This window comes from Chenopodium album, chromosome 16 (genome assembly GCF_948465745.1).
Source record: "Chenopodium album chromosome 16, dcCheAlbu1.1, whole genome shotgun sequence".
NCBI lineage: Eukaryota > Viridiplantae > Streptophyta > Magnoliopsida > Caryophyllales > Amaranthaceae > Chenopodium > Chenopodium album.
Window position 1 is genome coordinate 27,050,738 of NC_137849.1, and position 15,844 is coordinate 27,066,581.

At 43.0% G+C, this 15,844-nt stretch overlaps 1 long non-coding RNA gene across 1 annotated transcript; it reads left to right on the forward strand.

Annotated features, from left to right (window-relative positions):
- Positions 1-1,101: 1,101 nt before the first annotated feature.
- Positions 1,102-3,755, forward strand: LOC145585056 (uncharacterized). Its single transcript, XR_014100535.1, has 3 exons — positions 1,102-1,369; positions 2,076-2,222; positions 3,366-3,755. It is a non-coding gene; the product is annotated as an uncharacterized LOC145585056 (long non-coding RNA).
- The last annotated feature ends 12,089 nt before the right edge of the window (positions 3,756-15,844 follow it).

A 15,844-nucleotide genomic window follows, 5' to 3' on the forward strand; every position in this document is an offset into this window, starting at 1 on the left:
CTGCTCAAATATCACCAAACTATTTAATATATGAATCCCATTCAAATTCTATGATGTTGTTTATATGTACACTTAAAAAGCTAATAAACCACATAGTGAGGGATAACTCAAGTGGTTAAAGCTCCCCTCCCGGTCCAAGAGATCTTTGGATCAATTCTCATCATCCGCCCTTGTGGCTCTCTAACCACAAAAAAAAAGCTAATAAACCTTAACAATAGTTGCAATTAAAAAACGACAAGATTTTTTTTTTGGGGGGGGAATGCTAAGTTAGTAGGATTTTATTCCAAATCAAAGTTTGCAAGAGTTAAGAGACTTTGCGGAAATAAGAACAACAACTATGAAAAAGTAAAAATAAACAGTCACTTGGTAATAAACCGTTTCATTGTACATACAAATTTTTTCTTTTTAAATAATAATAATAATATCATATAAGTGTAAAGCATTAGAATTTTTTTATTTAAAAAAAAAAAAAAATCATTACAAATTATTTGTTAACAAAAACAAAATTAATTGATGATATGTTTAATGATAAAAAAAACATTAAATATATTAATGATAGTAAACATATTAATGAGGGTATTAAAGTAAATACACATTTTATACACAACTTTGTACATAATTTTGAGGGTATAATTGGTAGTACACTATTCCTAAGAGATGTTTTCTACTTTTTATAAGGTAGGGAATCAATGGCATCGTGCCACCACGTCACCACTCAATAATCAATGGTATCGTGCCCATTACCACTCAATAATAAACTCGATTCAATATTTCATGGCAATGTTAACTGAAAAACGCATAGAAAGAGGTTTGAACTTTTAAGCTCATGGAACGTATACCACACACCTTGCCATCTTAACTAATATTAATTTATGCTTTATTGAATCGAGGTTGTCTAAATGGAGTCTTGATATGCATGAACAAATACATATCAAGGGGTAAGATTGTAAATTCGCATGCTTTTTGAGTAGATGAGTAGAAATCCACCTCACTTCTCGTTTCACCTTTTGTCAGGCCGTTTTTGTAACTTTTCGTATTTCTTGAGTGTATTTCGGCGAATTGTACAGTATGGAGTAGTCTAGCTTCGTAATTCGTATTTCGTATTCGGGTCACATGTAATCAGATTAGTTTCACCTCACTCTCTCTAGTTTTTCTCTGTCTTTCCTCAACCCCCCTGTCTCTCAAAGTCTCAACCTCTCTCTTTCAGTCAATATCCTCTCTCTTCCCTCCATCATCACCATTTTTCTGAAGTAGTTTATCACCTTCGTCGTTCGGTTCATGCATGGTTGGATTTGTAGCTGGGTGGCTGGTATTGGCGCGCGGAGAAACGAAGCAGTGTAGGCGAGGAATAGTGAAGAATTTGAACAAAGTAAGTAAATTCTTTTTAATTTTATAATTTTTCCCCAAATTAATCAAACAATTTTAGGGTTGAAGTACTACATCGTTTTCCCCAAATTGAGTTAGGGTTTTTATACTACGGCTGTTTTAGGTTTAAGGCGGGGCTTGTGATTTTTTTTTTTTTTTCAATCTCAAATCAGTATTAGGGCTTAAGAATTATATACAATTTGATGATTCTAAAGCCAATTACAATTTTCCCCAAATTGTAAATTAGGATTTCTATAATTGGGATGAAGTTGGGTCTTTGCAGTGTATATTTATCACAAAACAATATTAGGGTATACAACTTATATACAATTTGATTATTGTAACGATGGCAGTTTATAATTTTCCCCAAATTGTAAGTTAGGGTTTTTATAATGGCAATGTATTTGGGTATAAGACGGGGCTTTAGGTGTTATTAAAAATTCTTGCAACTTTATATTTTATTACTGAAACAACTTTAAGCTCAATATTGTTTGATTTAATTGAGCTTCTTGAAAGAAATCTCCTAAATTTTAATTATTTGAACGGTGATTTAACATCGTTTGATTTAATTATTGAGAATTATAATCGGGATGAACAAGTGTGTTCCCCCTTTTTTTTATTTAATTCAGCTTGTTTTGGATTTGGGGTGATTTAATAGAAATTGAATCTGTGTGCAATATGATATTCACAGTACCCGAATTTGTGAAAAGCTGTGATATAGGAATTTGGAAGAAAACCTTGGAGAAAATGTCAGTGGTGCTGACCTTGAAGAATGTGGCCAAGATGATGTGCGTGTTAATGATTTCTTGCCTGCAATGAAAGCTGTATGTGATAGACTTGAGCAAGCTGAAGGCAAGGTCTGCTCTATTTGAATTTGTGAATCTGAATAATTTTTGTGAAGGCATCTTTGAATTATTGGTCACCTAGTATTATTGATTGCAATGGTATCCTTATATTTTTCAATGGCACTTTTTTTCCTTGAAGGCTTGGTGCTTAACCAATTTCTTTTTAATCAGCTCTAACCAGGAGAAAATTATCGGTGGATTGATGGACTATTAATCATAGTATGATGTTTTAGGTTTGATTGACTTGTTAATGGATTTGTTGTGGGTCACTAATTGCAACATCAATTTCTGCTGCAATATATGTGATGCTTCTTCTATATCTAAGTTTGATGCATAAATTATTACCATATTGCTTCTCTTATATGCTGATTAGTTTGCCTGCTTAGGTGCTTGCTGTAGATCTTTCTTTTTCAATGGGTTTCTTCCTATTTTTCTGCAACAATAAATAGTTGTAATGTTGTAATTTTATGGTTGATTGCATTCCTAGAGGCAGGTTTAGTATTTGGGCTATGTGTATCATGGTAATATTAGAGCCCTCTATGTGCCTCTTATGTAGGGATTAGTGTCTAATGCAGGCCATGTATTTGTTTGTGTGCCGGTATTTTTCGACTTGATTTTTAGTTGATATTATCTTCTATTCAAATGCTATATAGTTATAATGCATTCTCCTTGGAATTTTGATGAGCTTAGAAGCTCAAACATACATTCTCCGAACAATCGTACAATATATGGTTTATGCATGTTAATTTGTGGATTTATGAATGTTTATGTTTTCTATTATTTATGATAGTTGCTCGTTGATTGGACATTTTGATCATGTCTACTTGCGTATTAGTTTCGTACGCTGGTTAGTGCTTTTTAGCTCATGATTAATTGTCAAGCAATCTGTTTATAATTTGATGATGAAATTTTGGCATGAATCGGATTAATAGGTTACTATGGTCCAAAATGGTTGTGGAACTATGCTTGACATGTCCAATTTTTAATGAGCTGTCTTTCGTATATGAAGTATCGTATCAAGTTTTTAATTACTTTTGTAGTTCATGAGCTTTTGTTCTTTCTTATATGCTCGATTTTCAAATTTAATGATGTATTCTAAATTAAATAGATATTATAAGTATGATACATTAATTTTAATCTTTAAATTAAATACAGGACATTTGGATTATCCACTGTGTTTATCAAGTCTACATTGACGGAGAATAGAGGGGTTCCCGAATCTACTTGCCAACATTGATAAAGGGTCTGCACCTGTAAACTTGTGTGATAGACTGCATGGTTGCTGACCTACTGTGGTGGTGGGTGCCGTGGTGGGATTTGAGAGCATCTAATTGCTGAACTGCTGCTACCTCATTTATACTCTTTGTATAGTTAATATTTTATTAACAGAAATTGCAAAGAGTATTAGTACTTTTATGTATCTACTAGTGAATGTTGTTCATGTATAATTGTTTTTTATTTTTGGTACTAGTTCATGTATAAATGTTAATCTTATCTAACAGGTCTCTATAAATGCGTCAAAGAGACCTTTAATAATATTATGTGTTAATTTAAGTACAAAATATGGTAGCTCCATCACAATATACTCATAAGTTAGAGATGTAAACAAAATGCATATTGATTTGGGTATTAATACCCCGCCAAGTGGCCCAATGAGAGTGCGACACGTGTCACAAAAAGAGGCGTCCAAATGAACGACCCAGATAATCACGTGTCACGCAGATATGACTTCCGGGAGTGACGGCCTTCAAGGCCCAAATCCCAAGGAGCCACAAAACGGCGCTGCTCTAAATTCTAGGTTACCAAACCCTAAGACAGGGCACACCTTTCTAGGACTCTATAAATAGGGAGATTCCCCTCATTTATTGGGGCACGTCTTAATCATTACATCATTAATTGCTCAAAAAAAACAGAGAAAAACTGATCTCGGAATCCGAGAAGATACTTACTTTTCGCACGTTTTACTCCGAATTCGTACTAACTTAATCTTCGGAGGCGGACCTTCGAACATCCGCCGTTCTTTTGCAGTTATAAGCGGTTTCATTGGATCCAGTCTTCAAGTTGTAACTCTCCCAAGGGACACAAAAACAGCCGAAACATTTGGCGCCGTCTGTGGGGAGAGTACCTCAAAGATGGCTTCACAAGAACCTGTACTGCCTCCAGAGACCAACCGGACTCCGGTTGATGGAGAGGTCCATTCGGACCATGACTCTGGTGAAGACTGTGACGTCGAAACCTATGTGGCCCATGATGGGTAATTCATCTCTAAGAGCATCCGTCACAAGGAGAGACGGGAGCGGAACATTGACCAGGCGGGTACAAGCAAGCCCCCTGAGTAGCCGTTTGATCCTACTTAGGCGGCAGGATCAACCCTAGTCACCCGAGACGAGCTCATGAAATTCATGACGAGTTTCAAGGGTGAAATCAAGGAATTAATCACCAATAGGACGACTGCTCCTAGAAAGGAACAGTCGACCAAAAAACCAGCTCAGCTGAGAAAGCAAAATCGATTACGGACCGACAACCTACTCCTCACCCTGCTACGAAGGAGAAGGCTCGGCCCCAAATTGATCTCTCCAAATTACGTTTCCCAGAAACGGAAAAAAGAAAGGCCATCCTGCATGTGCAGCCGGACGGCAGCAAAAAGACCTTCTCTAATGCTCGACACTACATTGAGCAAAACAAGAACCAACAGCTGTTTGAGTCGGCATCCACGTCGACTTATCCAGATAGCTTCAAGAATACCTCAGTGAGGAATTCACAATCTGTACATGTGACTCCATCAGGCGGCTCCTCTGTCCATACGGGTCCCCATGTAATCAACTCGGCACAGTATATGGCCCAGCCATTATACAGGCCGCCTGCTTTGCCTTACATCCAGCCTGCCTTCTTCGGAGGACAGGCGATATACCATTACCAGTCTATGGACTGGCAGCTTCGGCTACAAAACCTTGGAGAACAACCCTCTGCGTTCTCCAGGGAGATAGCCAAGGCCGAACAGCCGGCCAAGGTTAAAAATGTGTTGGTAGGGACCTATGATATTACTTCCAACCCAGAAGATCACCTTCTGGCATACACCCACCTCATGTACCTACAGGGGTTGGATGATGCTGCATGGTGTCGCTGCTTCCCACCTACCTTGAAGGGCATAGCGCAACAGTGGTTCGGCAACCTGCCGGTTGGATGCATTAACAGCTTCAAGACGCTTGCGTTCTTGTTTGCTTCCAACTTCTCTATGAACATCCTTGCAAAGAAAACAAGTCTCGACCTGAGCAATGTGCAGCAGGGAGATAGAGAAGGGTTGCGCTCCTACGTCAGGCGGTTCAATCTGGTGAGAATCCAGATTCAAGGGCTGTTTGACGAGGTAGCCTATACAGACTTCTTCAAAGGCCTGAAGGACGGGTCGACTTTCAAGTTCGACCTCGTCCGCAAGAAAATCTTCACCCTCCAAGGAGCCCTGATTGAGGCGGAAGCCTATATACAGGTGACCGAAATCTGCTCCTCAAATAAGCAGTCGGACTCTAAGAAGTCTGACACGCAGAAGGAGAGTCGGCCTCTCAGCCGGCTCAAAAACCCGAAGAGAGTAAGAGGTAAAAAGAGATCTGGGCGGTTGATAACTCCGATTAGCCGGCCCAGAAGAAGAAAAAAGAATGGAAACCGTATGTTCCGAGGTATGAGTTCCACAAGGACAGCTACTCCATCCTCATGGAGATAAAGGATCGGTTGACCTTAGAGAAGTCGACTCCAATGAAAGGTTCCGCTGAGAATCGGAACAAAAACAAACATTACCATTTCCATGAGGATGTCGGCGATGACATCAATGACTGGTTTAGCCTTAAACGAACTCTTGACTGCCTGGCCGACAAAGGAATGCTGAAATCCTATGTGAAGTCCAAAGTGACTTCAAAAGAGAATCCGGGGCAGTCCTCTAAGAAGACTCCCCAGCCTACTGGTAGTTCCGAAACCGATGAGGAGCCGGTCTACAATAACAGGCGGATTCGCCGGAGGTGGCCCGACCATGCGAGGCACCAAGGACCATCAAAAAAAGATGGTCCATTCTGTTGAAGAGGGACAGGAGGCTGGCACATCCGCCTTCACAAAAGTTGTCATCACAGAGAAAGACCGGGGGAAAGTCCGTCGGCCGCATGATGACCCTGTGGTCATAGAATGCAAAGTGGTCAATCAAAAAGTTAGCCGCATTCTGATTGACACAGGTAGCTCCTCCGACATCATCAGCCACAAATGCCTATCCAATCTCAAGTATAAGCCGGATAGCATGCATGATGTCTCCTATCCGCTTGTCGGATTTGGGGGAGGAGTGGTGCACCTAGTCGAACGGATAGATTTCCCTGTCCGGCTGGGAGAAAAGGGTAACGGTCGGCACATGACCATCCGGTTTCTGGTGGTCGAAGAGCTGACCGCCTACAATCTCATTCTCGGCCGACCCACTCTAAATGAGTGTAAGGCCGTCATCATCCCTTCTCTTATGCTGGTTAAGTATGAGAGGGATGATGGCACTGTTGGCTCCCTAAACGGGGATCAGAAGACGGCTAGAGAGTGCTATCTCTCGGACGTCAAGCCTGCGGCTGTTATAGTCGGACGGGGGAAGGAGCTAATAGAACTTGATGATATCAAGGATGACCATCCGGCCCCACCAGCCTCAAAGAAAAGGAAGACTGATCAGCTGGTGGTGGTCAAAAAAGAAAAGCAATAGCAATCACTGACCGGGGAACGGTCAGATGACCTCCGTCCCCAGCCGGCTGGTGAGTACATTGATATTCCTCTGGATGACAATCGTCCAGAGCGAACTATTAAGGTGGGGACGGTTGCTTTTGCAAAAATGGGTACAGACTTGCACCATCTAGTGAAAGAATTCAAAGACATTTTTGCCTTTGAAGTGGAAGAGATGCCAGGCATCAGCCCGGATCTTGCTGTCCACAAACTCGCCGTGGATCCAAAAAAGAAGCCTATCCGGCAAAAGAAAAGAAATCACGGCGATAAGAGAAGTCAGGCAGCAGCCGCCGAAGTAAAAAAGTTGTTAGACGCTGGGTTCATTCGGCCATGTAACTTCCCTGACTGGGTTGCGAATGTTGTGCTCGTGAAGAAGCCGAATGGTACCCGGCGCATGTGTGTTGACTACACTGACTTGAACAGAGCATGTTCGAAGGATAGTTATCCACTTCCAAAGATCGACAGTCTGGTCGACTCTACAGCCGGACATGCCCTGATGAGCTATATGGACGCCTACTCAGGCTTCCACCAGATTCCCCTGTGGAAAAAGGATCAAGAGAAGACGACATTCGTCACTGATCAGGGGTTATTTTGTTACACTGTGATGTCGTTTGGCTTGAAGAATGAACCTGCTACTTTCCAACGAATGATTAATACGGTCTCCATTAATCAGATTGGGAGGAATGTAGAGGCGTACATCAATGACATGATAGTCAAATCCAAGTAACAGGCGGATCACCTCGCTGACCTACGAGAAACATTCGCCACACTCAGGCGGCACAAGGTCATGCTCAATCCCAAGAAGTGTGTCTTTAGTGTTGAGTCTGGAAAGTTTCTCAGATTCCTGATTGACCAAAGGGGGATAGAGGCCAACCCTGAAAAAATACAGGCGGTCATTGACATGCAGTCGCCCCGCACTGTCAAATAAGTACAAAAGTTAACAGGTTGTCTGGCGGCCCTGGGGAGATTCCTCAGCCAGTCAGGTGACAAGTGCCTCTACTTCTTCCAGGCAATCAGGAATAAGACTATGTTTGAATGGGGGGATGATGCTGAGGCGACCTTTCAAAAATTGAAGCAACACTTGCACTCTTTGCCAAGGCTGGCCAGCCCTCTGTCTAAAGAGACGCTCTACATGTACCTAGCTGTCTCAGATCATGCCCTTAGTGTCATTCTCCTTGCTGAAAGAGACGGCACCCAGCTCCCGGTCTATTTCATTAGCCACGTTCTCAGAAACACAGAGCTTCGGTACCCCATGGTTGAAAAATTTGGCCTCGCTCTTTACATGGCTGTCAAGAAGTTAAAACCTTACTTCTTGGCACATCCGGTAGTGGTCTACATTGACCAACCGATCAAGCAATCAATGACGACCCTAGAATCATCAGGCCGAATGATGAACTGGGCTATTGAATTACAAGGTCTGGAAATCACTTATGAACCAAGGAAGGCAATAAAGGGGCAGGCATTCGCCGACTTTATTGTCGAAATGACAAGGCTGGCTGCGTCGAATAACAATGATCAGGTTTGGAAAGTGTATGTGGACGGGAGCTCCACTATGAACGGCTGTGGTGCAGGAGTTATATATTAATCCCCTGAGAGGGATAAGTACGAGCATGCACTGCGGTTTAAGTTCCAGGCTTCAAATAATGAGGCAGAATATGAATCCCTGCTAGCTGGAATCCGCATGTGCAAGGCGACAGGGGCAACTAAGATTGACGCCTGCTCTGACTCCCAATTGGTTGTGAGCCAATACCATGGTGACTATGAAACCACCCATCCAACTATGATCAAATACTTGTAGGCGGTCAAAACTGAGGCTGGGACACTTGAATAATTCAATCTGAGTCAAGTGCCTCAGACCGAAAACAATCAGGCGGATGCTCTATCTAAGCTAGCATCATCCGCCTCATGCGACACACCTCGGTTAGTCTTCTGTGAAGTAATGGAAAAATGAAGCATTGAAGAAGATCCCATTGGAGTACTTGACCGAACTTCTATTTGGATGGACAGCATCCGAGCATATCTTCTACACAGCACGACGTCAGATTCAACTCCGAAGCAGCCGCACTGAAAAAACGTGTGGCCAATTTCGAAATTCGTAAAGGAGAGCTTTTTAAGAAAGGGTTCCTTCAACCACTCTTAAAATGCATCACCCCTAAAAAGGGGCAGGAAGTTCTGGAAGACCTACATGTGGGCTTTTGTGCCTCACATATAGGCGGCAGGTCTCTAGTTGAAAGGACCAGGCAACAGGGTTACTTCTGGCCTACCTTGGAGAAAGACGCCATGACCTTGGTGAAAAAGTGCAATAAATGCCAAAAATTCGGCAAGCTTATACACCGTCCGGCCACCGATCTGACGGCCATCCATAGCCTAGTTCCATTCGCCAAGTGGGGCATGGACATCTTAGGGCCATATACTTCTACATCGGGCGGACGACGGTATATCTTCGTTACCGTAAATTATTTCACCAAATGGGTAGAGGCGGAGGCGGTCAAAAATATCAAGACAAAGGACGTCATCTCCTTCATCTGGAAGAATATCATCACCCGCTTCGGGGTGCCTATGTCTATGGTTATTGACAATGAACCTCAGTTTGAGACGCCTTAACTCAAGACTTAGTTGGGAGATCAAGGGATCTCAAGTTTTTGCATCAGTCGGCCGACCCCAAGCAAACGGCCAAGTTGAAGCCTTCAACAAGTTAATCTCAGACGGCATAAAAAAGAAGATTGAAAGGGCTGGCGGCCTATGGGCGGATCAATTACCACACGTCCTATAGGCCATGAGATCAGGGGCAATGCTGCCTTGCGCCATGAGATCTATCGTCTGAGAATGACTAGGGCCTACAATAAGACAGTACACAAGCGACCCCTAAAGGTTGGGGACTTTGTGCTACGGAAAATGGAGGCAGTCGGTAGAGCGAATGAACAAGGGAAGCTAACCCCAAATTGGGAAGACCCCTACTGAATCTTTGAAGAAGTAAGAGGCGGCACCTACCGTCTGAAGACACCAGACGACAGGCAGCTACCTAGAACTTGGAATGTAGATAACTTGAAAAAGTACTACTTTTGAAATTTTGTAAATTTTTGACTCATTTATTAATGAAAAATCTTCCTTCTTTCCTAACCTTTGTCTTTTTCTAGAGCACCGCCTGCACAATGTGCAGACGAACTAAGCTCAAGATTTTATTACAAAGCACCGCCTGCACAATGTGCAGATGGACAAGGCTCAAACTTATATTGCAGAGCACCGCCTGCACAATTTGCAGACGGATTGAGCTCAAAATTTTATTACAGGGTACCGCTTGCACAATATGCAGGTGGCCCAATTCACTTAGCATTTTGTAAAGTGCCTTAAAAAGGGACCACCGACCCCATAATACTGTAAAGCATCGCCTGCACAATATGCAGGCGGCCTAAATCTACTTACCATTAAAAAGCTAAGTGCTAAAGACTTATTCTAAAAAGAGGCCAAAGGCTGGATATATTTTATTAAAAGTCGTCTTCTCCAACATGAGTACGACTGTCTGCTCCTACATGAGTCAGACAACTGACGACGTCAATTTGGGCGAATTTGTCGAAGAGAGCATCTCCCATTTGGGTGGTACATTTCTCTATAAATCAAAAGCCAAACGGCCCCATCGCCTGCGTTAAGGGAACGCTTGCAGCCGTGTGATTTAATCTTATTTGAAATCTAAAAAGCGTTAAGCTTTTCAAACTGTTCTAGCACAGACGGAAAGAGGCTACTGTTTCATTTTAGAGGCTACGCTATTCAAATATCACCGCCTGTTGTTGCTCTGGGGCAATATAGGCGGACAGATTATACTTATGATTATGAGCTAAGTTCAAAAACTTAGTGGCTTAAATAAACGTCTAAACGCCCAGCTGAGGCCTTTGGCCGGATACTCTCAAATGTTTAACCGACTTCTCAAAATGGTCGTATGTCGCTTGGATTGGGGCAATCACCATAGTGATTGATTGACTTAGAAACCAGTCATACTCTTTAAAGTATCAATAATTTCTAAGTCAATCAACCTATTTTTGAAACCAATCGACATCCGGCCAGGGCAAGGACATTCGGTAAAACAAGCAATCGCATAGTATACAAGTTAAATATTTAGCTAAAAATCTATGCATATAATATTGAAAAATTGAAAGCTTTAAAAATCTTTAAAGCAAACCAACAATATAAACAAAACGGTCAAAAAGACCGGATGCTGCATTCACATAAATAACAACCATCACAATGGACGACTGGAAAAGTTAGTTAGCTGAGCCAGAATTTGTTGATTCACCCGACCCCTTGGTCAGTAAAAATACACAGTTTCTCGGCACGCAGGCTGGAAATGAAAATACTTGGCCATCCAGCCGCAGAAAAATACCTAAAAAGCATAAAAGGATCAGGGGAGGTCTTCAGCATTAACAGTCGCATCATCCTTGTTGTCCACTTGCGGCTGCTCATTGTCGTTCCCATCCACCTCTTGATCCTCATCATCCCCCGAGGACGACTCTTCCGAGGAGTCAGATTCCTCGATGCCCCGGGCTGCCTCCTTTTCCGCCTGTTTCATGAGCCGGTCGTTAAACTCATCATTGGCTACCTCAAACTTGGCTTTCAAAATTTGGTAGTCAGAGCCCGGCTGCAATGATTCCCAAGCCATCCGCATGATGGATTCATAGTCCTCCATCATTTGTTTGACTAGGTCCTTTTTCTCCTCCTCCAGCAGGGACTTGTATTTAGACTTGAGCCAGGTCCCTTGGTTTTGCAGCCGACCCTTGAGTTTGTCAACCTGCCCCTATAGGCGGTCCGCCTTCTTGTCCGTTTCCTCGAGGGGTCCCAACTTAGCCTTGAGGTCCTTGACCTCATTTTGGAGCTCGGTTACCCGCCCCCTTGCTGGATCCAAGTCCTTCTTGACCCGCAGATTGGACGACGCCTGGGAATACATCATATCAAGTGTCAATAGTTCATTTTAGGCAATCTCAAATTGAGTAGTGTCTAAGGAGGAGGCGGCCCGAGCTTTAGCAGACATTACCTCTTTGGACTTTTTGAGGATTAGCCTTTTAAGTCCGTTCACACGTAGCATAGCCTGCATTCGGCCAACAGTGAGAATGGTCAGTATCAAGTGGCTATACTCATTATTCAAGATAAAAATCACAAGTATCCTACCTCACAAAGAAGCGCCAAGATGGCGTCGAGGTTGAGGGAGCTGACTCCTCTGACAGACGCCTTGTCTTCAGGCTCAAGCGCCCTCAGCATTTGTTTGGCCAACTATAGGACAGTCGGGCTCTGTGAAACCTTTGCCAGATCAAACAAACATGAATTAAAAAGTCTTAGCTTATGATCCAGTGCGCTTTTTGGCGACTGTTATTCCAACCATACTGAAAAACGGGTAAAGTTATGTTACCTTTCGCCTCCTCCTCCTTGGCGGCTTTGCTTCCCCCTGCTACTGAGCCGACAGCAGCATTAAGTGGCTTGCCACTCTTTGATACCCTAGGGGCATCCGGCTTCAGGGTCGTGCTATTGGGGGTGGAGCCGTCATAAGTCTTCCCAGGCTTATGGGTGATGTGCTTCTTGGGCTTCCCGGAAGTGCCAACTTCACCACCCGACTACTTTTGAAGCTTCGGGTCCGGCTGTTTGGAGGGAGAAGGTTTGGACGAACCACCCTGCATGGAATGCACAAGTTAGTATACCGGTGATCTCAATAAAACTCAATCCAAGTACAGAGAGAAAGTTCCTCACCTTAGGAGCTCCACTTGACGGCTGTTCCTCATTAGTCCGTTTGCCCAAGATGGACGAACGGTAATACGCTGCAGAATGTGCAGCCGGATTCTTGGTGGCCAAGAGCTTCTCCATTCCTTTGTCTGCACAAAAAGTAAGAGTTAGAAACTAAAGAAAGAATCAAGATCAGCAAAGTAAAATAAAGCCAAGCGGCCTACTACCTCTCGGCCTCTAAGTACTAAGACCACAAGCGGCCAAATACGTCCCGTCAGATCCACTTATGATAGGGAATGTAGCTTTGCGGGGTGACCTCCTTCTCCCCCGTCTCTTCATTGGTTCGAACGGCCACAATAAGTAGGCCTCGATCCAGTATCTCCTCCTGCGCTTGCTTTGGGACAGGCGGCAGGGCTTTCTTCCCAGCGAGCAGAGGGGGGTTCCGGTTCCACCGGTTGTATCTCCTATTGTGCAGGCGGTCGGAGGAGGAGACTATGTAGAATTTCGTCCTCCAATCCTTCCATTTGTTCTCCTTTCCCACAGTCATCAGAAACCCCTTATGGCTAGTAAGGGTGAACCATCCGGCTCCGCTTGATTGGGGGTTTTGCTCAAATAATGCATATGAGCGAATGCCTCAAAGCTGGGATCCACCTCCATCATTTCACAGGGGGCAACGTAGCCCAAGATGTTGACCCAAGAGTTGGGGGCTAGTTGCCATATACCCAGTTGGTATCCCTCTACAATTCTTTCCACTGCTGGATGGAGAGGGAAGTGAAGACCAGCTAGAATGGCCGCCTCATAGCAGCCAAAACATTGGTCGTCGTAGCTGGCCTTCTCTGGCCAGACGACTGTATCCTCAGCATCCGGCACAGAAAGAAGAAATCCATGTCCCATGACATGGTTGGAAATGAATTTCCCAAAGTCCTCCGCCATTTTCTTCCGCCTGCCTTTGGAAACATGCAAATAATAAGGAGCATATTCCAGCCGGCGCGAAGCAGACGACTCTGCCCATCCTTCTCCCCTATCCGCTGATAGGGACTCTCTAGCATCGTCTAATTTTGAGCGCGCCTCCTCCGAGTCAATGGAGGCGTTGTTAGAAGATGATGAATCAGAGTCATTATCAAAGCTATCGTCCAAGGTTGGGGCCTGATGGCTAGTGCCGGCAGTGTCCTCCCCCATTTCCTCATCCGGCACCGAATCATTCGGCCCGAAAACTTGTCGTTCATTATCAGACTCCTCCAAAATCGAGGAGCCTAGGGTGCTAGTAGCACTAGGCAGATTATCATAGAATTCGGCAACAGGCGCCCTAATGGAGCCTTCATATTATACGGTCGAGCTTTCCAATTGGTACCAGGTACCATCCGTCCTATACGTCCGACTGGTCTGCTTCGTTCTTGCCATGGTGTCCTGCATAGCCACAGACACGGTCGGATTTGGAGAATTTCTCAAAGGGGATTCCTCGAATGAGCATTCGACACTCCTAGTTCTAGATTCAGTCGTCCCCATTGACCGACTGATCGCTAACCTAGGCCGTTCCGGGTGCGTTTGGGAAACCATTTTTGAAAAAGAAAAAACAAAAATAAGGAAAGAGAAGATCAGACGGTTACCTTAGATGAAGGTACGAGAGTCGCTTGGTCTGGAAATCTACTTACAGGCGGATCAGAGGCCGGGTGTCGGATGCTATCGCAAAAGAAAACAAATTCTCAGAAGTCAAAGATTCAAGATTCTCTCTCAAGATTCACGCAAACGTGTGAATGCAATGAAGAGGTCAACCCCTATTTATAGAAAGGGTGAAAAGTCTTAGGGTAAAAACCCTAGATTCTCCTATAGTAAACAGTAAAAAGCCGCTCCAATGAGAGGCGGACACCTGTCACAGGCATGATTTAGGTATTAATACCCCACCAAGTGGCCCAATGAGAGTGCGACACGTGTCACAAAAAGAGTCGTCCAAATAGACTACTCAGATGATGACACGTGTCACATAGATATGGCCCCTGGGAGTGACGGCCTTCAAGGCCCAAATCCCAAGGAGCCGCAAAACGGCGCTGCCCTAAATCCTGGGTCACCAAACCCTAGGACAGGGCACACCTTTCTAGGGCCTTATAAATAGGGAGATTTCCCCCATTTATTGGGGCACGTCTTAATCATTACATCATTAATTGCTCTCAAAAAACAGAGAACAACTGATCTCGGAATCCGAGAAGATACTTACTTTCCGCAAGTTTTACTCCGAATCCGTACTAACTTAATCTTCAGAGGCGGACTTCCGAACATCCGGAGCTCTGTTCTTTTGCAGGTACAAGCGGCTTCGTTGGATCCAGTCTTCGAGTTGTAACTCTCCCAAGGGATACAAAAACACCCGAAACACATGTTAAATTTAATGGATTTAATTTGTAATGTATGGAGTCTAACTGTTATATTGTTACTAAAATTGGGTTATTTGTAATTGGTTCATATTTTTTTAAAATTTTATGAATATCGGTTGAGTCTACTAAGTTTGTATTGTTGGCCGATTGAGTGAAATGTAGTTAGTTATATAGTGTTTTATCATAAATAAGTTAGTTGGATTCGTACTAATCTAATATAGTCCAATGTGATGGCTTATACTACCTCCGATTTTTTTTTTATATGCAATTTTGGAATTTTTTATATTTTACAAATAATACTCCAAATTTGCACATAAAAAATATGGGAGGTACTATATTCCCTATATCCCTATTTTTTTGCCCCATTTCACTTTTTAACTTTGTGTTTTAACAAATTCTACTATTTGAGTTTAACATGAAACCAAAAATAAAATAATAAAAATAAAATAAAAAATCATCATAGCATACACAATACTTAATTATACATTAGAGTGTGTACACGTTATTTGTAATAATAGGCATATAATAAAACCCTAAAATATTTTTTTTATATCGAACTTTACGGTTGTGGTGGTACCCTAGTAGGTGCCAATGATATCCTTGTGGATGTCAAGTGTACTTTTGTTTTACTCAATGATGTCCATGTTTCAGTTATACTCTACGATATTATAATGGAACCATTTCAACATGCAATGGTACCATTGTGACATTAAAAGGTACTTAGTTCTTATCTACCGTTTGCTCTTGCATTTTGAATAATAGTTGAATGAAATATAATATCAGTGGTACCCTTCTGTAAATTACTGGTATCCTTATGTAATTTAATGATACCCT